Below are 25,565 nucleotides of genomic sequence, written 5' to 3'. Positions count from 1 at the left end.
GCACCAGTTTTAGCGACACCATGTTACAGCAAGCCTTTTACACTTTTTGTTACTGAACGCGATGGCACAGCGTTATCCGTCCTCACACAAGATCAAGCAGGACACCATAAGCCTTGTGCTTATTTTTCTAGTACATTGGATCCAGTAGCCCAGGCTCTGCCTGCGTGCTTAAAATCAGTTGCAGCGACAGCTCTAGCTATCAGACAAAGCGACTCGATTGTATTAGGACATCCCTTGACAGTACAGGTTCCACACTCTGTGGAAGTTCTTCTGAACCGTACCCAGACTCAGCACTTGACCATAGCACGACTGACAGGTTATGAACTGACACTGTTTCAACCACACATAAAAATCAGACGCTGCAACATACTTAATCCTGCCACATTGTTACCCTCGAGTACAACCGATCCAGCACCACATGACTGTGTGGACGTCATTAATACAGTGACGAAGCCCCGACAAGACTTGACAGACATTGCCTTGACCAATCCAGACCTGACACTTTACGTGGATGGTTCATGTATGAGAACAAGCACAGGAGAGTTAGTGGCCGCCTATGCAGTGACCACTGAAACTGAAATCATAGAAACACATCGTATTGACACACTATCTGCTCAAGCTGCAGAGCTTATTGCTCTGACCCAAGCATGTATTCTAGCCAAAAACAAGAAAGTAAATATATACACAGATTCACAGTATGCATTCGGAGTCGTTCACGACTTCGGAGTCCTTTGGGAAGAGAGAGGTTTTTTAACTTCTCACGGTACCAAGATCCAGCATGGTCCCCTCATTCAGGCTCTGTTAGAAGCAATACACTTACCTACAGCCATAGCCATTATGAAATGCAAAGCACATACCAAAGTCACCGACACTATTTCCCAGGGTAACGACCTGGCAGATCGTACAGCCAAACTCACAGCTCAGACAGTCATCCCGACTGACATGACGAAGACTGACCTACCTACACTAACACATTGCCTGACAGTTAAGGATCCCACTCTAGACGTACTCGACATACAGACACATGCAACACCAGACGAAATCAAGAAATGGACTGAACAAGGAGGGATCCAGACAGATCAGGGATGGATGACGAAGGGAAGGGCCACATGGTTCCTCCCCGACTCTATGGTTCAAATCATAATCAATACAGCACATAGTCCAGCACACTTAGGAGAGAAAGCCATGTTAGACAGTTTACAGGATCTCTGGTACAACAAACATTTACGAGCAGCCGCAAAACAGATAGTGCGTACTTGCATGATCTGTTGTCAGTTCAATCCAGGCAAAGGTGTTCCCGTGGAACAAGGTGGTTTCCACCCTCCCGATCATCCTTTTGAGGTCCTCCAGATGGATTATATCCAGATGGACCGATGTCGAGGATTCAAGTCCTCGTAGTTGTATGTGCTCTTTCCCGATGGACAGAAGCATATCCAGTCCCAGATTACACTGCCCCGACCACTGCTAAGCAGCTGGTTCGTGAATTTTTCCCGCGGTACGGCTTGCCCCGTGTCGTGTACTCTGATAATGGACAGCCATTCTCGTCCGAGCTTATGAAGCAGGTATCACTCCTGTTAGGTTACCAGTGGAAGTTCCATTGTGTCCGACATCCTGAAGCCGCAGGTCTCGTAGAGAGACATAATCAGACCCTGAAAACACGTCTAGCCAAAATATGTGCCGAGAAAGGTGTAGATTGGATAGTTGCCTTGCCAGTTGCACTCTTTTACATGCGAATGGTAGCTCATTCTAGGACAGGGCTATCCCCGTATGAGGTGGTCTTCGGTAGGCCTCCGAATATGTGGGGGACGCCTATGCCCCGTAAAATTACTGATGTTGACAGTTGTATGCTGACAGATTACCTGGCCTCCTTGATGTCTGCACTACAATCTTGTCGTTCACAGGTCGCGGCTGCCTTTACGGACAACACCCAAGTAAAACCGCATGAAGTCCGCCCGGGAGATTTGGTCCTCGTGAGGAATTTCGACCGGAAGAGTCCGCTGGAACTCAGATGGAAGCAGCCCAAATTGGTTTTATTATCAACGAGAACTGCAGTCAAACTAGAAGGAAGGAAAGGATGGCTTCATTCGAGCCATGTAAAAAAAGTTCACGGACTGTGTCCAGAAATCCCGTATAAGGACTGCCCACCTTCTGACTCTAAACTCCCCCTGCTAGAGAAAACTCCCCAAGAGGAGTACCGTGCCAAGCTAAGGTCTAGTAAGTCAGACAGCGTTTAATTGTTTAAGTCCCCCTCGGGTGAAGCGGTTAGACAGGTTTCTGACATGTATAGAATAGACCCAAGTAGTCAGAGAGATAGGCGCAACGAGAAAAGAAAAAAGCACTGTAAAGTTTTGCACAGCGGATGCATAATCGCCTTATTTTCCATGTTTCTTCTGAGTCTCACGATCATCTGTATAAGTTTACCGTTACCTGTTTTTTTCCCTCTTGATTCACATGTACATGCTTCCTCTAATGACACTGTGGAGCACACTTTTAGTGATCTGCCCCCACATGAATTGTCTTATCGTTTAGCCATGCGCAACAATACATTCATCCGTATGTTACATCATTCTCACCAAACCAACAATGGCACTAATTGCTGGGTATGTGGCCGACTCCCTCCCTATCAGAAGTACAAGGGAGCTCTGCCCCTCTTTCCTTATCCGTTCACACATAATGGTTCGTGTGGTGCATGGTTTACTTTAATGTCCTCCCTAGATAGTAAGTCCAAAGTTTCCCAAGGCAATTGGATATGGGGGAACCTGAATACAGTCATGAATAAAATATGTTTCCCAGACCAAGAAGGTCTTCCCCAAAGGACAGGGACCAATCTAGAAAATGAAGTGTATGGATTAGGTAATTTTACACTTAACCTCATGATCCTGAATGTGCAGTCTGAGACTAATTCGGACTTGCCGTTTATTACAGTTTTGCCAGTGAAAGGTGAATTATGCGTCAGAAAGAATGGTTCCGTACATCTAGGACACAGTGATTGTGATACTGTTGTCGAATTCAGTGATAAAGGAAAGTCTACTTTCAAAGCCTCTCGCCATTCTTATTTCATATGTGGTCAGACAGCCTATGTACGTCTGCCATTGGATTGGGATGGGACGTGCTATATTGCGTTCCTATTGCCACCTGTTTTTCTAGCCCCGCCTGATTATCACAGAAATCCACATCTCGTTCATGTAAGACATAGAAGGGAGATCAAGATCCCAATTGTCGATCAGACTGAAACTACATTAGAACAATATATAGATTTCAATAAAGGATTCTTTCCATTCATAGGCACTGTCTCAAATAGTAAACTAATACGCAAGTTAACTAGAACCTTGGAAGCAGTAGTGAACGAAACTACCTCTGCCTTAGGTAACCTGACCGAGGAACAGTCTGCTATGAGACTTGTTGTTCTCCAAAATCGCCTTGTCCTTGACGTCATCCTGGCAGATAGGGGCGGGGCTTGTAGAGTCATCGGATCCAGTTGCTGCGTTTTTATTCCTAATAACGCGCCATCCGTGTATAAGGCCATAACTCGGCTTCATGAAATAGCTCATCTGATACACCAAAATCCAGGCTCCTGGACTTGGTCCGGTTGGTTCTGGAGTGTGATATCCGCCTGGGGATGGAAATTGTTATCATTCCTAGGAATAATATTGGTCGTAGTATTCAGTTGTTGTCTCTGTCTGCAATGTGGGCCAGCGATTTGCGGCTTGTGCGCCACAGCTTGTATTCCCCGTCCAAGTACACGTTCCCGCTCCCGAATAAAGAAAGATGAACAAATGATGCTTTATGAACAGATAGATGGTCTCATGAATATAGATATATCCTGAATGGTGTAGTAGGGTCCAAGGAGGGAATGAGGTAATAGAAATTTTCAGGTAGCTAATGTGTCCCCCACTCGCACCCTATCCATGCACCCATGTTCCATGTATGTCGTGTAACTTCTGTTCTGTACATGCTAGAAAGACGCAAATACATTTGCGTCCATGCTTAACATGTTAGCTATCCAACCATACCAAGAAATCCTGTTAATTAAGTTCCTATGCCTATGGTGCCAACGTCTTTATATGGTGCACTTCTGGATTTCGCACACATTTTCTCCATGTTTCCTGGCCCAGTCGAGCTAGGCCCTTAAACGAGGCCCTGAGCCTCATCTCTCCTGTCTCCGAAAGCTGTACGCATCCCTGACCCCTGCCTTACTTCCTGCCAGCGCAGCGGTGCCCGGCTCGGCCTGGACTGCCTGCCAAATTCATGTTTTGCCTACAGCTATCTGCTCAGCCTCCTCGAAAACACATTCCAGTCTAGTGAAATAGGTAAATATATTCCCGGCTGCAGAGCAAAGGGCCCTGCCTTCCTGTCTCCATGCAAGTAAATTACTGCTCCTGTTGCCATGGTAGGCCCATGGCCCCCGCACTCTACATGAAGATCCCTTTGCACGCACTAGCATTCAGTGATGAACGGCCTCTGCCCGAGAGACCTTTTACTTCAGACACTACATCCTCCAGACATGAGATACCAGATATGTTATAGGTGCAGGTCGTTTTGACACTCCAGACACCAGTCTCCTCTACTCGTGCAAAAGTCAAAGCCCCCAGTTACACGTCATGCTCAGCTGCGCGCGCATATAGGTTAGAGGTTTCTGCCGACTCTGCAACTTTCACTAAGCATCCACCCACTTGTGACGTTTCATGTTACGTTTATCTGACATATCAAGTGCACGCCCACGTGTATGCCTTCTTACACGCCTCTTGTTACGTACATGTGTTCTTATCTCTCTCTTTTCACCTGTTACGCCTACTGTATTGGATTCAATTGTAACATTTTACTATATATAATGTGTAATGCTAATAAAACGTTGAATGTCCCTTCCTGAACCTTAGAGGTGATGGAACATGATGCTCCATCCTTGAGGATTATTCCATTAAAGCCCGTATGACTCAGATACCACGGACTCTGCCTCTCATTTAAATGAGCTGTCTTGTATTGATAATTATATGGAAAAATGCATAGGTAAATTTATTTACCACAGTGTCTGAATATCAAGGTTATCTGTTCATTGAGTCAGGCCCTGGTCGTTGATGATGTGTTGAGTAAGGAGCGGCTTGACTTTTCTTCCCCTCTTTCTCCTTTCTGTGTTGATGACTTTGAGGAAATGTGCCTTTTGCTCTTTCCTGAATTGAAGGAAGTTTGGGGTTGTTCTTATGGATGCAGGGTTGTTGTTCCATATCCTGGGTGCGTAGAGGGAGAGGACCTGCTTCTTATTTTGTTTTGTATTTCATCAATGCCTTTTAATTAAATTTAAATGTTGGATATTAAAGAATATTTTGATGTTTTTGTTGCTTTTTGATATTCACCACAATCTGGTATAAACAGCTTCTCATTCACAAAGAATAGCTGCAATAATTGTTTAGGTTTTGCCTGCACAGTGCTTGTAAAATCTTTTGTTTTAAAATAATATTAATCTTAAAAGGCCTTAGAACCCACAAATTACTTACCTTTTCTTACCATTGGCGTATATTATCAAGACGGGCGATAACATTATCGCCGTTTTAGCGGCAGAAAACTGCCGCTAAAACGGGGATAATGGGCTTGATAATATGCTCTATGGAATTCCAATTGAAGCCCATGTTAAATGTGAAGGACATCTAACATGGGCTTCAATTGGAATTCCATAGAGCATATTATCAAGCCCATTATCGCCGTTTTAGCGGCAGTTTTCTGCCGCTAAAACGGCAATAATTGTATCGCATGTCTTGATAATATGCGCCCCCATTAGCCGGGGTTTCCTAAATATGTTGACTTCATAAAACTCTATAGCTCAAATACTGACAACAACCTCCCAGCGAGCATAAATTAATTTAAACAATATATATTTTTTTTAATCTAAAAAAAAAATATTCACAAACGGCGTTGCTTGATCTCGCATCATTTTGTTACATTGTTTGTCTTTTTATTTGACCCTCCCCCCTCCACCCCCACCCCACCCAAAAGGAGAGGTGCTGTTTGCACTTATGGTCGACAGTTATACTTTGTAAACATACAAAGAATCCCCAAAAGCTACGGTGGAGTCTGTATTGGTCTGTTTATTCAAATTACCTTAAATTCTCCGAGCTTTACTTGCTTTCGACTTGAAATATAAGCCAGGGATTGGAGAGGCGGTTGACAAGTTTCTAGGCGACATGCAAATTGGCTCTGTTGACGAAATGTGGCAGAGGACAGACTTTTTTCACCTTTTGTTTCCACCAAGCTTTGAATATCTGAGTAAATAAAAAGCTCAGTTATTGCCTGTCTACAGCTGGCCCGGTGCCGGGCTTTGCCAGGTGGCCCTTGTTTCTGTTGCACAAGGAAGTGTTTGCCTGTCTACCTCCGGTCCAGGATGTTTCGTTCTTCTCAGGTTTCATGCCGGATATTTGCCAATCTGTTCCCGTATTTCCATACTCCAATCCCAGGCCAAATCGCGATTTGCATATTTCACAGTTATGATGAAAACGTTTTTGTATTCGTCGAAGCAGAGCTTTAGATAGAAACATAGAAGTTCAGGTACTCACTATTTAGAGCACCTGTTCGCTCCTGGGAAGTGCCGGTACTCTACCCAATACATGTTTTGCAGCTGTGCTGAAAAGGGCAGGTACTCTCCCCTACAAATTAAAGAAGTGCAGGTACTCAGTACCGGACAGCACCTGCCTATTTAAAGAACTGTACCGAAGGGAGAGGTCAGTGGTTAATTTGTTTGATACAAAAAAAAAAAACAATTTCGTCAGAAGGAAGCTGGCAGCAGCCAATTTCTCCTGTTAGCACCGCCTAAAACATAACCAGCTACTCCCCATGAAAGTAGGGAGAGGTTGTGGCTTAATGGCCAGCTGGGGAACCGGGTTTGAGTCTGTGCTTCAGCTAACCATCCTGTGATTTGGGGCAAATCACGTAATCTTCCCGTGCCTACCATAAATGAATGTGTCCATGATTGGGGCTCATGAAAAGCGCTAGTGTTGATAATTAAATGCCTTTGCTGAGCACCGGAAACCACCGGCTCTGCCTGGCATAGTAAATTAAGGGCATGTGTTGCCTTGCGTACTGCAAGGGCAATTCAAGCCATTCATAAATTTAGCTCCAGTTTTAAATCTTGGCATCAGCTCAACATCCTGTTATTCTGGGCCAATCAATTTGACCCATATTTCCAAAAAGTTTAGCATCGCCCGTGCGCCACGCGAAGCTTCAAAATGCTACACCGCCACCTGGGAGATGTAGCAAGGATTCTCCTAGTTTGTTACTCTGTCTACTTGTGCTGCATTCTGCAGCATAAGTAGAAAGGGGTTATATGATTATACAATGCTAACATTTACCACGCATGGCATTACCACGCGAATTTTACTTCGCAAGTGGCTTTACCACGTATCTTTTTAGAACGCAGGATTTAACATTGCAAAAAAAAAAAAAAAACGTTACGAAACATCTAACGTCCCTTAGGCATATATGTCATTGAATTCTACATAATGATAGTGATAGGCTACATAAAATTTTCCTAACTGCATAACAACCAAAAAGATCGTTTTTTTTTTAAACAATCAAAAACAACTAATTATCTTAGATTTATAAATTCAATAAATTTAAAGTGCGCCTAAATATATATATTTTTTTGATAATGATTATATTCTTACCGGACACCTGCACGCCTTTCACCAGCAGCCCTTGCTTCCATCCACCACGGAAACAAGCGTAAAAACACTTCTACCAAAATTTAAAAAGGACTATTATGACGTACACGCCACGTCTTTGGGGAGGCTCTTCCTTCAACGTCAGAGGCACTGAAGACCGTGTTTTTTTTTATACGTAAACCGCTCGTTGTTTTTTTTTTTTTTTGGGGGGGTGGAGACCCCCCCAGCCCTCCCCAAGCCCATGCAGATCGTACAGGCTGGACGACTGGAAGGAATACCACTTGCGTGGTAAAGACGGTTGTGGAAGGCACCCGCGTTGAAAAGACCTTTGCGTGGTAAGTGTACCGTTGTAAACGTTATGCGTGGTAATGCCTTCGTAGTACATGATGTTTCCAGTAGAAAGGAGAAAATACCTCTAAGGATTGCTTTTGCAATCCTGCCTACAATGCAGGCATCCTTGCTCAAGGTGCCTGCCTTGGCGCCAGAGCTAGGAAGGGAAAGGAATGCAGATGTATAACGGTAGATAGGTCTCATCAAACAGCGCAGCACTGAGGCTTGCTGCATTGTGCTCTGTAAAAAAAAAGATAACTTTGGGCCTTAATCGCCCTGTGCCTTCAAACATGAAATTATTGTTACATTCAGTAATGTAACTGGTGCTCGTGGAAAGCGCTCCAGTCCCTTCGAGTTCGTGCTTTATAAAACTGCAAAAACAAAAAGGATAGTAGACATTCCATGAGAGTCAACAAAACATTATTTCTCTGCCCAAAGAGGGACCTACTGTTACACCTAAGACTGGACTACATACATGGCAGGATTGTGTGACATTTCTCGATGCATTGATCACTTCTGTGCCAAACAATGTACATTTGCACCAACACTTCCCTCTTCTGGCGCGTGCACGACGAAATGTCGGTGCTCGTGCGCTGTCAGTAACCGTCTCCTGTTCTGATCTGCAAGTAAGTGATGAGTGTCAGTCAGTCAGTCAATTCCTTTATTCTCGATAAATTAATATCATATAAAGACAAAATAGCACAGTCATATATACAAACAATTACGGCGAAATTGAATTAAAAATGTACAGTCAGTTACATTTACAATAAAACTCATTAAGATTAAGAATTTCATAGAAATAGAGCAATGTTTAACTTAAAACTCATTTCATGACATATAAAATAAAATAAAGTATACATATCAAGACAACTATTCGTCACATATATTTAAGAGTGGTGGAAGTGTGACATTTCTCCTCCTTATTCGATTTGCTGCAATTAAAAAACATGCAACATGGAACATTATTTTTGGTGAACCAAGTTGTTTTAGGTACACTAATGCCGGTCTAACTTGTAAAAATCCTGCCTCTCGAAGGATTGGCAACAAATATTTCCTCCTACACTCAATAAAATGTTCACAGAACATTAGGAAATGTAGGGTATTTTGAGGTGAGAAATTGTCGCAAGAGCAAGGGGCTACTTGTTCAGGGGAGCACCATTTATGATATACACCCAGCGTATAATGAATAAGGTTGAGCCGGAATCTGGTCAAAAGAAACCGATGATAGGGTTTATTTACTGTGACCAGATACGGTTCCGGCCCTGTGCAGGTGACCAGTGCATAATTTTCTCTTACCCTGATTTTTCCCATCTCTATCCCTTCCCGCTCTAAGGAGAAAAGATCCAAAAGGGCTTTCTTCGTTAAGCTAATATCTTTTTTAGTTATAGTTTCTGGGGATGTAAATAAGCCAAGTGATGAGTGTATCTACCCAATAGTCATTCCCGTCAAATGGTTCCACTGAAAGATCTGTTATATAAACAAATGATGCATATTGTTAGGCTCCTGCCGAACCCACACACTGCAGGAACGAGGCGTGTCCCAACCACTTCCCTGACTCACTGGTCACTCACTAGATGGTACAGATGAGTAAACAGCTGACCCAGAAAAGGGGGTGGAATAGAAACAAAGGCACAAAACTTCCACCCCTGTAGAGCGTAGATCAAAATAACACCCTCCTCCTCGCTTCCGCACCTGCATAAACAGGGAGACAAAAAGATACACCTCACAATAACCTTTCAGTCCCCAATCCTACCTCTGTAACAATTGACCATATCCAGCAGTTCACCACACATGCACTTACCAGAAACGAATGCAGGGTTTGCTCCGAGGGGGTTTCTAGTCCGGGGTATAAAAACTCCAAGATGACTTCTCTTGTATAAAACAGGACTAGTAATTCGGGTGTTTGGTTTGGGCGTGTAGGGATTCACAGGGTAAAAAACATGACAAAAGAACGGGCATGAACAAAAAACCCCTGTGCCTCTAAAAGGAGTGTGAGGGGGAAAAGCTATGGAGCCGAGAAACGATCACTACTCGTCTCTCTGGAAATGACCAAAAGGCAATACCCAGCCGGGATACTACTCAAACGTCGGTTCCGCCCATAACGAGGCGGAACGGTTACCACAAGACGTCTTTACAACGCGAACGCCTAGCGTCCGTTAATCTTTTGTCTTGCAATGTCTCGGGTACAAAAGAAAAAAGACACCAAAAGGTGTCTGACAAACAGGAGCCCCTGGATGTCGTTGGCGAATCTCTAACAAGAGACGGGGGAAAACAAAAACAACTAACTAACTAACTACGAAGTACACGGGAAGGGGAGACTAGGGAACAGGTGGGAGGAAACAAGTAGGTAGCAACAGCGGGACTCAGGACAAGGGAAAAGGGATAAGGAAAAAGGCAATACTCCAACAATTCTCACGAGCCCGTGAGAATCTGCAACAGCCAACAAGCTTCACAGGAACCAGGATAGCGGGAACCCACAGGTTAGCAATAACAAGCAACGACACTATAGTAGGACTCCCTTATATACAACTGGCGTGTCATGTGACGGCGAAGATATGGTAATCAAAAGAGGACTGGGGACCGAATCCTAACAGTACCCCCCCCCCCAATGACCCTCCCCACAGGCCGGGGCTTCCGGGGATGTTGTCTATGGAATAGCCTCACTAAACGAGGCACATGCACCCCTCCAGCTGGCTCCCATGTCCTATCTTCCGGGGCATAGCCCTTCCAATCCACCAGGTAATACAACCTACCCCTCCTACGCCTAGAGTCAACAATAGCCTGTACTTCAAACTCCTCCTGACCATCCACCAACACAGGGGCGGGAGGGGGCAAGACCTGATCTGACGGAACAAAGGGCTTCAACAATGAGGTGTGGAAAACAGGATGGATCTTATATTCCGCTGGCAATAACAGCTTCATAGCCACAGGGTTGACCACCTGTACAACCGGGAAAGGGCCTACATACCGGGGCTGTAGTTTGCGTGACCCCTGTAGTCGCAGGTTACGGGAAACCAACCATACTTGATCGCCCACCTTGTAACCAGGGGCCGAGACCCTATGACGATCTGCCTGTGCTTTCATAGCCGCCTTGGCTTCCTGTAGCCTACCCCTTGCTGCTTCCCAGATGTCCCTCAATCGTTTACACACTTTGTCAATGGCTGGCATGTGCCCAGTGGGTTGGATAGCTAGGGCTCTAGGATGGTATCCCATAGAACAAAAGAACGGTGTCATTCCCAGGGCCGTGTGTACACTATTGTTATAAGCGAATTCTGCTATGGGTAATGCCATCACCCAATCACACGACAGAGACGTAGTCAAGCACCTCAGGTATTGTTCCATTGTCTGGTTGGTGCGCTCCGTCTGCCCGTCTGACTGGGGATGATACACAGATGACAATCGTATATCCATCTTGAGCACCAGACAGAGCTCCGCCCAGAAATGGGACACAAATTGCGCCCCCCTATCTGATATTACTGCTGTAGGTAACCCATGTAACCTTACAACCGAAGTCATAAACTCCAAGGCCATCTCCCTTGCTGTCGGAATCTTTTTAAGTGGTATAAAGTGCGCCATCTTGGTGAACAAGTCTACTACCACAAGAATGGCTGCGAAACCGGACACCAAAGGAAGGTCGGTGACGAAGTCCATACTGATAGTATGCCAAGGGGAAGGAGGAACCGTCAACGGCAGCAACAGACCAGAGGGCTTACTATGTGAGGGCTTATTGATGGCACAAACAGGACAAGCAGACACATACCGTTGAATATCCTGTGCCACGGTCTCCCCCCAAAACCACCTCAAGCACATCTCCTTCGTTTTACCCATTCCAGGATGCGCGACTAAGGAGGAGGAGTGGCACCACTCCACCACCTTTAGTCTCAGCTCGGGTGGAACAAACAACCTATCACCCTGATATAACAACCCATCCCGGAACACCACCTGAGACAGCTGTAACCATGGGCCCAAATCCATCCTGCGCAATAGGTCTTTCACCTTAGATGCAAACTCATCCACCGAAGCTGCTCCAACAATCTTCCCACTGTCAATCATAGGTCTACTTTCCTTCCCTGATTTCACTTCCTCCGGATCAATATGAATCCGAGACAGTGCGTCAGATTTGATCTGTTGCGCCGCGGGTCTGTATGTTATGATGAAATCATATTCGTTGAAAAACAAAACCCATCGCATCTGTCTTGGCGTCAATGCCCGGGCTGATCTAAAAAACTCCAGATTCTTGTGGTCCGTATAGATCGTGATCGTATGTCTGGCCCCCCACAGATAGTGACGCCATTCCTCAAAGGACAGTTTCACGGCCAACAACTCGCGTTCTGCCACAGTGTAATTGCGTTTGGCAGGCAACAAGGTTTTCGAGAAATAGGCAATAGGATGCATATGACCCGTGCCCTCCTCCTTCTGCGACAGTACCCCACCCACCGCACCAGCGGAAGCATCTGTCTCTACATAGAACGGCAAGGCAGGATCAGGATGGGCCAACACAGGAGCGGTCGTAAAGGTCTTCAACAACAACCGGAAGGCCCTCTGAGCCTCCTGGGACCACAAAAAAGGAACCCCCTTTCGCAACAACCGAGTCATCGGCGCCACAATATCAGAAAAACGAGCGATAAAACGCCGATAAAAATTGGCGAACCCCAGAAGTACCTGTATGTGCTTCACCGTAGTTGGTACAGGCCAGGAAACGATCGCCTGTATCTTTTTTGGGTCCATCCGTATCCCTTCTGCTGATATCAGGAACCCCAAAAATCCCACCTCTACCGCATCAAACTGGCACTTTTCGAGTTTGGCATATAGCCGATGTTCCCTCAATTTCTGCAGCACTTGTTTCCACATGCTTGTGATGTTCTACTCCTGTCTCCGAAAAGATAAGGATGTCGTCCAAGTACACAATTACTGTTCTATCCAGGTACTCACTCAAGACTTCATTAATGAAATACTGGAACGCCGCTGGCACATTCCACAGGCCAAACGGCATCACACAGTATTCGAACAAACCATGTTTAGTTTTAAAAGCCGTCTTCCACTCATCCCCAGGCCGCACACGAATCAGATGGTAGGCTCCACGCAAGTCCAGTTTTGTAAACACCGTGGCCTTGCGGAGCTGATCCAGCAACACGGGGATGAGAGGAAGAGGGTACCTGTTCTTCACTGTGGCCTTGTTTAATGCCCTGTAATCCACACAAGCCCTCAACGTACCTTCCTTCTTCGGTATAAAAAAGATCGCCGAAGACACGGCGAAGAAGAAGGACGGATGAACCCCAGTTCTAGCATCTCATCCAGGTATTCCTTGAGGTGTTTCTCCTCAGGTTCGGACAGTGCATAGACACGACTACAGGGCAAAGGAACCCCTTCCACTAGATCGATCCTACAGTCAAAAGACCGGTGTGGTGGTAAGCTCTGTGCGTAGCCCTTATCAAAGACATCGATGTAATAAGCATACTGCCTTGGGACCCCACTTTCTTCCATGGCTGCACAGAACAACGGAGGGACCTTCTCACTGGCCTCGCTATAACAATGCCTCAAACAGTAATGCAAATCCAGAGTTACTAGACGCTGCACCCAATCAATCCTGGGATTGTGCTCCTGGATCCAAGGCACCCCTAACACCAGACCGAAGGAAGGCGCATCAATCAAATCAAACACCACTCGCTCCGAGTGTCCATTTTCACATAACAACCGCAGAGGCGCAGTCTGTCTGGTGATGCACCCTGATGACAATTCGGTTCCGTCGATCGCTCTTACAGGCTCCGGTTGCTTCTTATAATGGCAAGGAACACCCAACTTCTCTGCTAGGGAGATATCAATAAAATTACCAGTGGCACCCGAATCTAATAGCACCGATACTGGTACCTGTCTTTGCGCGGCCAACAATAGCTGGGCAGAAATGACAAAATGTCTGGGCGCCAAATCCACTGCCCCCAACACCTCATACTGACCCCTTAAGTCCGTGGTTCCCAAAGTGTGCGCCGCGGTGCCCCAGTGCGCCGTTAGGAGTAGCCAGGGGCGCCGTGCACGATGTGAGAAAGATAGCGGTGGCCGTGTGCTGAGCAAGTTTATAATCATGTTGTGAGAATGGGGGGCAATAAAATAATATGCGTCTTTTGACGCCTACCTAAATGCAGCAAGTGAAGCTTAATAAAGCCAGCCCAACTCACTCACGGGGGAGTTACAAATGCCGCCTGCATTATCCGGGGTTTGGCCCAGGAGCGCAATGCCGCCATAGTGCCTACCTGCTTTCACAGACGCAGCCTCCGCATACGCAGCATGACTGTCCAACGTAATTGCTGCCCGCTGTGTTCTGCAGTGCCTCAGACGACCCTCTTCACAAATTCGAAGTAGGAGAGGGGTGAATCGCTGCACGCTCATCAACGGGTTTAATTAGACAAGTCGAGTTTGAAAGGGACACGTTAAATAAATGTTCAGTGGCCCACATTCTCGTTGGAAAACAGGAGTGCATCTTAAGTAACACGCTCCTCGCAGAACAATTTAAGCTAACAGGTACATTTGAATTAAATTGATGGCACAGTAAAGCTTCATTGGGAACAAGAGTTATGTAAGGGAGAAAACACAGACTCGTGACATTTTTACTCGAGTTTATAAAGGTGTTTACAAAACAGGCACATTCAATCCTCGGCCTCTCTGCAGCGCTCCTTGATAATGGTAACGTGTCAATTGTGGGATTGCACATAAAGGGGGTCATACAGCTATCAAAATATGTACAGCAAGAAAGGAAAAGAGAACGCACTGCTCACAGGTGAGTGGAGTGATCATTTCTGTGTGCAGGGGAAATAGGAAAGTGGAGGAGACGAAAGTGTGCACAAAAAAGAAGAGAATGAAAACCGAATAGGAAAATGACTACTTGAAAGCTGTACAGATGCTAGATTCTAGAAATGTGTGGGGAGAAACGTGGGTGCATGCTTCAAACAGAGATAGACTCTGGGGAAAATGGTGTAAAAAGAAAAGAGAATGAAAGTGATTGAGACATTGGAACATGGAGGAACCTGCCTTCTGACGGATATATTTTGTAGTTGCATTGTCTACTGGATTTTAAAATCAACACCGGCCATTAGTTAATCAGAACATGGCAGAACTTGGGTTAAAGCATTTTCTGAGGGATGTATTTTGTACTCGCATTATGATAGAGGAACTGAACATTCATCCTTGGTTCCTTTATGGTATAGGATACTCTACATGTTCACATTCTCCTTCGCCTTTGAGCTCATCTTCAACCTGGTGGTTCATGCTTGTACTAAAATGTAACAGAATATATATTGGCCTGTTTATGATCATGGATTGCTATACATAATTTCTGGTCATTGTCTCTTGCCTGTATGTTTGTTAATGTCTTGTTTTGCCATTTTTTAACTTCTGCTCTGAATTTACTTCAGCAGAGGTAATTCCTATATATATATATTTTCTCTGTTGAAATGTTTGTCTTAAAATAAAATGTAAAAGTTCTGGTCATCGAAACCCCCGATGTAAATGATTCTTTTGTCCATGGGCACTATATATAACATACTTTCTTATGTTTAGGGACCTCTGTTCCTATAACTATTGTATTGTAGCATTCATATATAGAGCTTCATTCCCTAATGTGGGGTGTCAAAGAGTACTTTCAGACAGGCTGCACGCTACACAGTGGTTAGCAGTGTGTTGTATTTGTTGTGATTCTCTGTGGGAAGCATTTGATGTTGTACATGAGTGTCTATAGAAGTGCTCTTATCTTGTCTAGGGGCAAAGTGCCTGGTACTGTGATGGAGGAGAAGATGTTAGAGACAGGCATGGAGGTCCCTCGGTATATTTCTCCATGTTAGTGACAACATAAGAGGCCCTCCCAAATTAAATAAGTATAACACATTTTCTGGAACTGGTACTACCCTTCCTTATTTCTTACACTACTAGCCTAGAGCTTACCTCATACGAAACATTGAAGGGCTGATATGCAAGTTCAGCTCAGACTGCAGTAACCTGGGCATTGGAGAGGCTGTTAAATCAACTCAGACTGGGCCACATATGTTTTTATTTCTGTGAAGAGGAGTGCAGCAGAGGGATGGGAAATACAGGAAACTAAAACTGACACTATACTTTCAGTCTGAGAAAACAAGGGCAAGCAGCAGGTGGAAGAATGAATGCACGGGGGTATAGCAAAGTGTGAAAGAATCAAAGGGGAAGAGAAGGAAAGCAGGTCCTAAAGGCAGAGAGAGGGGAGTAAAATAATGTTGAAGATAAAGGCAGAAACAAGAGGTGGACAAACGAAAAGGATGAGGGAATAGAAGATGTTTTAGCAGGCTTTTTCATAATTTAAACTTTCACAAAGTGTAATTAACTGACCAAAAACCGACACAGCAGAGGCTGCAAATATGCAAGCTTCCCTAAAGCACCGAACAGGCACACATATAGCTGCTCTTGTTTTAGCTTTTTAGTAGTGCATTCTTGGGCTTGTAGTTTGCCTTTTTTACATGTTTATGCTGAGTGTTTCTCGCAACTCATGGCTAGCGAGAGCTTTTAGCTAAAATGCCTGGACTGCTCGGAGGTGTCATACTCACAGAAGGTGTTGGCAGGAATGCTTCGATCAGTCTAATTATGGTTCACTTTATAAAGCATATTTCACTGAATCCATTATTAAAGCTTTTATTAAACAACTTCTATATTTTCATTTTGTTACCAATATGATTATAAAACTTTCATCGCATCCCAATACATTTCAGGGAGACAAATGGAAGTGCTCTTGAGGTCCGGCTTACTTTCCTCCACCAGTAAAAAAATGGTGAGGAGCCGCGGCCAACTGCCAATTAGGTCAAGGGAGCCGCAGGTCAAAAAAGTTTGGGAAACACTGCCTTAAGTGCTCAGTAAGTTGGGACCTTCCCACCTGTACATATGCCACCTTTTTTCCATACCCTTCGCCTGATGGTTTAACGGGACACTCCCTTGCAAAATGACCTCCCTGTCCACAATAGAGACATAAATTCTTATCTCTTCTTCTTTTCCTTTCTTCAGGAGTCAGAGGCCCCCTTACTCCCCTTATCTCCATCGGTTCCGGTACAGACTTCTGTTCCCCAAGCGGTGGTTTAACTTCAGTTTTTATAAAGTTTCCTCGGGACACCTGAAAACGTACACGATCCCCACGTCGCTCTGAAAGCCGGTGGTTCAGTTTAACTACCAGGTCTATGAACGCGGCGCACTCCTCTGGTGGATCCACCACCTGTGACACCACATCCTTCAAATCATCATTAAGACCCTGGTAGAACAATGAGGTCCGCTTTTCCGCTGGCCAATGAGTCTCAGAGATCAACCGGTTGAAGGTCGCTATATATGTTAGTAGGTCCTGTCTGCCCTGTCGCAATTTCAGCAATTCTGAGTCACTGGCTTGCATGAATGCATGTTTAGCAAATAACCCCCGCATCAACTCCTTGAAAGCATCATAATCACGCAACACCTGATCTTTGCCTTCAACTAAGGGGATAGCCCACTGGGCAGCAGTACCAGCCAAATATGAAAGCGTAAAGGCTACCTTTGCCGCATCGTCAGGAAAGGCACCAGGCCTACACATAAAGTGTAACTGACACTGATTCATGAACATCCCAAATTTCCCACTGTCTCCATAGAACCGTTCGGGTTGAGCCATGGGAACAGGAACAGGGGATGTCACAGTGATAGTGACAGGGGTACCGCCTCCAGGATTGCTCTGTCCCGCCCCTCCATACTGGAACGTAGCTGGCTGTATAATGGGTGTCGGACCTCTGGGTTGTACGTGCTCACGCGCCCTTGCTGCACCCAACTCCTGTCTCAATCCTACGTTCTCCTGTCGTAAGTCCTGCACCTGAGCCTGTAAGGCAGCTAGGGCACCCATTACATCAAGCATGGTGGGGGCTTCAGCCCCTGCCATGGCCCCTGATTCCACATCCATCCAAGTTCGGGCAGTGTAATTAAACGTGGGCTTGTTATTCTGTTAGGCTCCTGCCCAACCCACACACTGCAGGAACGAGGTGTGTCCCAACCACTTCCCTGACTCACCGGTCACTCACTAGATGGTACAGATGAGTAAACAGCTGACCCAGAAAAGGGGGTGGAATAGAAACAAAGGCACCAAACCTTCCACCCCTGTAGAGCGTAGATCAAAATAACACCCTCCTCCTCGCTTCCGCACCTGCATAAACAGGGAGACAAAAAGATAAAAAGATACACCTCACAATAACCTTTCAGTCCCCAATCCTACCTCTGTAACAATTGACCATATCCAGCAGTTCACCACACATGCACTTACCAGAAACGAATGCAGGGTTTGCTCCGAGGGGGTTTCTAGTCCGGGGTATAAAAACTCCAAGATGACTTCTCTTGTATAAAACAGGACTAGTAATTTGAGTGTTTGGTTTGGGCGTGTAGGGATTCACAGGGTAAAAAACATGCCAAAAGAACGGGCATGAACAAAAAACCCCTGTGCCTCTAAAAGGAGTGTGAGGGGGAAAAGCTATGGAGCCGAGAAACGATCACTACTCGTCTCTCGGGAAATGACCAAAAGGCAATGCCCAGCCGGGATACTACTCAAACGCCGGTTCCGCCCATAACGAGGCAGAACGGTTACCACAAGACGTCTTTACAACGCGAACGCCTAGCGTCCGTTAATCTTTTGTCTTGCAATGTCTCGGGTACAAAAGAAAAAAGACACCAAAAGGTGTCTGACAAACAGGAGCCCCTGGATGTCGTTGGCGAATCTCTAACAAGAGACGGGGGAAAACAAAAACAACTAACTAACTAACTACGAAGTACACGGGAAGGGGAGACTAGGGAACAGGTGGGAGGAAACCAGTAGGTAGCAACAGCGGGACTCAGGACAAGGGAAAAGGGATAAGGAAAAAGGCAATACTCCAACGATTCTCACGAGCCCGTGAGAATCTGCAACAGCCAACAAGCTTCACAGGAACCAGGATAGCGGGAACCCACAGGTTAGCAATAACAAGCAACGACACTATAGTAGGACTCCCTTATATACAACTGGTGTGTCATGTGACGGCGAAGATATGGTCATCAAAAGAGGACTGGGGACCGAATCCTAACACATATATCTCATCCTTGATGCGATTCTTTTTATTTTCCTTTAATTCATCCTCAGATCATCCCTTGGATTTCATCCTTGAATTATTTCAAATTCTGTTTTCAGAGTTCATTTAAAAATGTATAACATTATTTCTTAAGTTAGAACATATTCCATTGTATAATTTGCGTTGTTGGGCATTTCAGCTGACACTTGCTCCCTAAGAGGCTTTATAGTCTGTGGCTTTCTCAGGGCTGAAATGTTAAGGAGAGAGCTAGTTTTTCTTATTCATTTATTTGAGTGTGTCCACCTCTGTGAGTAAAGGGTATTTCACTCATAGTAATTTTTGATACCAGACATGCATATCCCCAGACATAAGATTGTGCGAAGTAGTAGTGAAATACAAGAAAAAGTATTCTGTCATGGTACGCTTCCATTATGTTACCCTTTAGTTGCTCCCATTAAGCATTGAACAATCTTTCACTATTGTACTGGCATGCAACCTTAATGTCACCAGACTAATCGTTAGTACTAGGTTTGTGCAGCAAGAAACTCGAAAGATATAAGGAAAAATAAACACGAAAGGTAAAATATTATGTGCGTAAAAAAGAAACAAATCCAACAAGACATGCAAAAATTAATAAATGCAAGCATATAGATGTGTAATTAAATGCAACGTGAGACTGTTGGCAGGACCAGAATGCTACCCCATCTGTGTATATGTGATAATATGTATATAGTCGATGTCCAATTTACCTTATATGTACACTTGCTAAATCTTACAGTTCAATATGATCTGAGTATTCAGTGGCAAAAGGTAGTACAGTTCATCTTAGCTCTCATTTGAATTAAATTATATATTTAAAAAAAACATGGTTTAAGAACTGTACATTATTTGTTTCCGGGGGACATTAATCCAAAAATGTACATTTTGTATTGTTTAAGTTGGTCGTACATGTACATAGGTTGCAGGTTATGCAGGATACATGCGATTAGTCGATTCTTTCTGAATAAGACATAAGTAGTACCAACATACAATTGACATTGGGTGCAATTCTGTCTTACCATGATCTAAAATTTTGTCATTTTGCTTCTGTACATTGAGTCCGGTTCAAGATCCTTACTCGATAATTTAGACATATTGATCTTTTTCAAAGTTTACTGTTAAAACAGCCAAAAGCTACGAATGGGCATATATATTTATTTATGCACAGCTACTGTTAAACATTAAGTGGCGCTTACCTGTCACAGGCTCAATCCCTTCCTCAGTCAATCACTCCAGTCCAATTTGTGGAGCATCCTGAGACCGCACCATTTGAAAAGAACATGGGGGAGTGTTAAGTCCTTCATAAGTGTACAGAGCATGTCAGCTTGAGAAGTTCACAGTAGAACCAGCTCCATATTGTAATGTGGGAAATCAGTGTGTCTTTGCTATCTTACTGCAAGGGGAATCCAAGAGGGTAGTCTCGGTCTATTTTTAATATATTTCATAGTGAAGTACAAATTACCAAGTTTTAGAAAACAGGGCTCTTCACAGATGCTCCTACTTTTTTCCCCCTTTGGACTGTTAGATGCTGGTTTACGACTCTGACAGTGCACTGAAACCTGCTAACCAGGCTCCAGTGCCAGTGCTCTCTCCCTACAACTGTTATGTTTGAATTGGCAATCCCATTTGGCAAATACTTTACCCCCTTATAATTCTCTAGTATATAGTAAGTACCAAGTGATCCAAGGCGTAGGTGGTAAAAGAGTCCCCAGGGCTACAGCACATGTTTGTACCACCCTCAGGGACCCAAGTAAACTATTACCAGCAGGCCTGCCATTGCAGACCTCAGGAGCACTGCAAACTGCTCAAACTCAACTGTGTCCTCACCAGGTGTGGCACACTCAATACACCATTTTTAATATATGTCAGGCATCCCTAAGGAAGGCCTCCTAAGTCCAGGAGGCAGGGAGCATTATATTAATGGTGAGGACATATAAATGATAGCCATTGTGTCCATATAATGGCATTCCCCATTGGAAACAACTATAAGTGTCAGAGTCCATAGGGTAATATGGAAAAATTCCAACTGCACTGCGAGCTTGCCAAATTCTTCCACAAGCTTAAACTTAAAGCTTTCTTTGAAAATCTCCCCTGGCAACCAGACTCCGCACCACAAGGCGACACCCAATTCAATATCAAGTCCACATTTATTTCACCTCCTAGTGCCATAGCGCCGGAAATCATAGTTTATGAGCAGGCTGTCTTCAAAGAGATAGAATACTTAAAGGAAGACCACAGTTTCCAAAACACGAGTAACAAGGAGCGACAGGCCCTAAAATCTCTCACAGCTAATGAAAGAATAATCGTCAAACCAGCTGATAAAGGCGGAGGCATTGTCATCTTGAATAAAGAAGACTACCGCAATGAGTGTAAACGTCTACTCAATGACACCAAGAATTACCAAACACTCACCCAGGATCCCACTGCTCTTCTCAGAATCAGAATCCATAATTTGGTGACAGAAGCTGAAAACACTGGACAAATCACCAGAAAATAAGCTCAATTCCTCACCACAACTCCAGGGAAAATCCTGTACTTCTATACAGTCCCGAAAATACACAAGAACAAGATACCATCACCGGACCCCCCCATCGTCTTGAGCATAGGGTCACTGCTGGAACCCCTCTCTCGCTACTGTGACTTCTTCCTACAGCCCATAGTGCAGACCACCAGTACCTACCTGAAGGGTACAAAAGACCTCCTGAGACTGATTGACAACTTGGCATACAATCCTGAGACCTCATTTCTAGTCAGTCAAGATGTGGAGAGTCTATACACTAGCCTGCAACAAGACGAGACACTAACTGTACTCAAATTGGCCTTGGCTTGGAATTACCACACTCCTAAACAATTCATACTAGAGTGTGCATCATTAGCACTCAAAGACAACTACTTTGAATTTGAAGGAGAAATATACCTGCAAAAATATGGAACTTCCATGAGAAGCGTTTTCGTTCCCAGTGTGGCGGGACTTTACACAATTTTGAGATGACCTACCTATTTTTCCACAACATGTCTCAAATTCCCCAGATCACATTCTACAAATGCTTTATCGACGATTTCCTTCTAATCTGGGAGGGTGACGAAGAGTCTCTCAAATTCTTCTGCCAGTGGATTAACACCTGTAACCGAACTTCAAGTTCACTCACACCATCCATAGGCACAATATGATTTTCCTGGACCTGGAGATCCAAGCTGACAATGGAAAACTTAAAAGTAAAACACACTTCAAGCTCACAGCCTGCAATTCATTACTACACTATACAAGTTTTCACCCATGAACATTACGTGAAGACCTCCCTTACGGACAATTTCTCTGATTACGCAGGAATTGCAGTGATGTGCAAGATTTCAAGGATCAAGCAAATGCCCCGAGCACTAAGCTGCAGCACCGTGGCTACCCAAAAAAGATAGCAGAAAAAGCAAAAAAGTATACATGCAATCAGAACCAAGAGAGGCTGCTTGAGACAAGTGAACGCACCAACGTCTCCATCCCCCTCACATGTGTGGTCACATTCAACTCGGTCTCCATCAAAGTGTCACAAATCATCAAAAAGAACTGGAATATACTACACACCGGCAAACTGAAGTGGGAAAATCATACGGATCCCGTCAAAGATACCCTGGTATCCACGCGCCCTGCCCAATTTTCCCAACCCAACAACACAGTTTGTCATCCATTTTCCATGCAGAAATTGCAGCGTCTGTCGCATAACTGAAACCACCAAAAGCTTATCGCTGCAACCAGGGAAATCCTAGAATATCAGACAGCGCACTGACTGCAACACTACACATGCCATCTACCACATTGTCTGCCCCTTCGGTATAACCCATATTGATATGACTAATCGTAAAGTTAAAACCTGCATCTGCGAGCATCGCAGCACCATCCACTGCAAGAAAAATACCACCAGGATGATCAACCATTCCCTAGAGGCAGGTAACACCACAAACGATGTGCAGTGAGTCATGATAGAAACACTGGACCCAACAACCACCAACATTCAAAGTCGCCTCTTGGAAAAAGAACAATGTTGTATTTACCGCCTGTGGAGCCATCTGACTGGACTAAACGACAATATCCTGTGGAACTCCTTAAGCAAACAATCCTGATACCATTAACTGCACAGAGCCTAGCCCCTTTGACAAAACCAGTTATATTAGATTATTTCATATCTGACACACTACGAGTATCTTAACACACTGCTATAATGTCCACATTGCTTCTTTTCAACTTCCTGCCACCCAAGGCAATGTTACCATGCCGACATTACCTCCTCTCACCTGCCTGCCCCAGCACTCAATGTTCATGACTAGATATGCAGGGCAATACTATTTTAATTCTAAATCATGCATAGCAATTTCCCCACATTGGGAATTCAATCACTCTTTGCATGCTTTATTGGATATCATCATGGGCTACACCAGCAACAGAGCGCCTGTGCATGTGCCATGCGCCCATAGGTAGCTACTCTAGTCTTTTTCCCCCTTTTGGGTGACGTACTCCCGCACACCAGCGCTCCCGTTACTTAGTCCACCGGCTAACAGACACCCGCCAGCAGCCGGGACTACGGAAGACTGGAGTAGGTTGTAGCGGGTCCACCGTCTTGATGAAGTAAGGTGCAAGTCGCTTTGTAGCGCGCTGAGGTTTCATTACTTTTTACCTCATATACACCAACCCACGTATACAGCTTACATATAGAGCAGGAACTCTTCCTTTGTATTCTTTTACCTCACGATGGAAATCTCCTGCACAAACTATAGAGCTTTGCCCAGCATGCCTAGATAGACCAGAGACAGTGGCACACTTCATGTTTGAATGTGGAGAGTATGCCCTACCTAGGAGGGTATGGCTTAAAAACTTATGCCGTCAGCTGGGCACTAGGAGCCACATGGACGCAATTCGCATATTAATGTCTGATAGTCGTGCCACCTATGCTTGCGCCCTAGCCAAATTCTTTTCATGGGCTTGGTCCATCAGAACTAAAAGGCTAAAACGAACTGTTTAATTCTTTTTTAAATCGACTACTAAAATGAATTTTCTCAAAAATATTGCAACTTTTTAACAAATTCTTTCCTTTTGCAGATAAACTCTTGCTGCTTGTTTATGCTTGCTTTTACTCTTGCTTTTAAACTTGATGTACTTGTGTTTTATGTGAAGCTTTTATGATAACTTTTTATCGAAATAAAGCCTTTTTGACTTGACTTGACTGGCTTACATATACAGCAAATCTACGTGTCTAATTTTCAATCATGGTGATTTCTGATTCCTTCCCCTGCCGCAGAGTGTGACTACAGATGATACCACTCCCGGGCCCTGAAAACCTGCGCCCATACACTTCAATTTAGTGTAAATATGTTCACCTTTTTAAAATATTTTTTTTATACGTATACTCACTTTTGCAATCCATTGTAAAAAACGAAATAAATATAATTCTTGGCAGCTGCACGTGCCGTTTGCGACACTCTGGCTACCACTATGCTGACCATCTGATACTCAGAGTATCCCCGCACCCAGGACTTACACTGGGCCGTCAAAAGCCCATAACCACGAGCCAAGCAACAGCATGCCGCACGTTCTCTGTAGTGCTTGCAAATAACAGTTTTACTCATTTGAATATACGCAAGCTCTCTTTTACAGTCGCAGCGAGAAATCACCATATGCCATATCTTGTCATAGCACCTTTTCCACCCGGCTGGTAGACCAATCAGCCTCACTGCTGAGCCTACCTAAGACGCATTTACAGGCACTTGATCACCAAAAGATTGCATTTTATGCTGCTTCTCTTTTCTTTATATGTCTTGTCTTTTCCCTTACAGGTTTCCACAAGTGGGGTCGTAAGTATCGACACCACTCATTTTCAAGTACATCTTAGTGCGTGTGCTGAATATTCACCATTCACGTGACCAGATTTTACAACTCACTCACTGTTTTTTCACACTACTACGAGTAAATCACTCAACTAGTTGCGCTCTTGGATTTTAACCATACCCTGGGCCGCCACGAATAAACACATTTGGCAGGGATTCCCAGAGATATTTTTAATTTGCACATTATCACTTCACACAATTACACAACACCAGCTCCGCTGTAATCCAGCGTTGTAGAACAACCAGGGGGCATTCAGCCACCCGGTTGGGACCCATATGATGAAGCATGAAACCAACCAGGTTGGTGCGTGATGGGTCTTTTAATAAAACCTAATGGTTCCACGGTTTACTATTACAGTGACTCTAAACCCTTTTTCTATTTAGTGGGCACGTCCACATTGTTTGTTCATTATGGGTGGCCACCCAGCTTGAGGTTGGCTGCTCTACTATGGTACCACTGAAAGATATCAAACAAAGTGCCTCATCACTCCTGACACAAATATCGTGCGCTGGGTGATATGGCATGCACCCGGGTGGCTACCTTGGAGATTGCCCACCTGGTTACCCCAGCTTTTCTGTGCTCTGCATTTTACGCAGCTGCTGCCACCAAGACAGGAGC

The sequence above is a fragment of the Lissotriton vulgaris genome, chromosome 12 (assembly GCF_964263255.1).
Source record: "Lissotriton vulgaris chromosome 12, aLisVul1.2, whole genome shotgun sequence".
In the NCBI taxonomy this organism is placed as follows: Eukaryota; Metazoa; Chordata; class Amphibia; order Caudata; family Salamandridae; genus Lissotriton; species Lissotriton vulgaris.
This window is presented reverse-complemented; position numbering follows the sequence as displayed.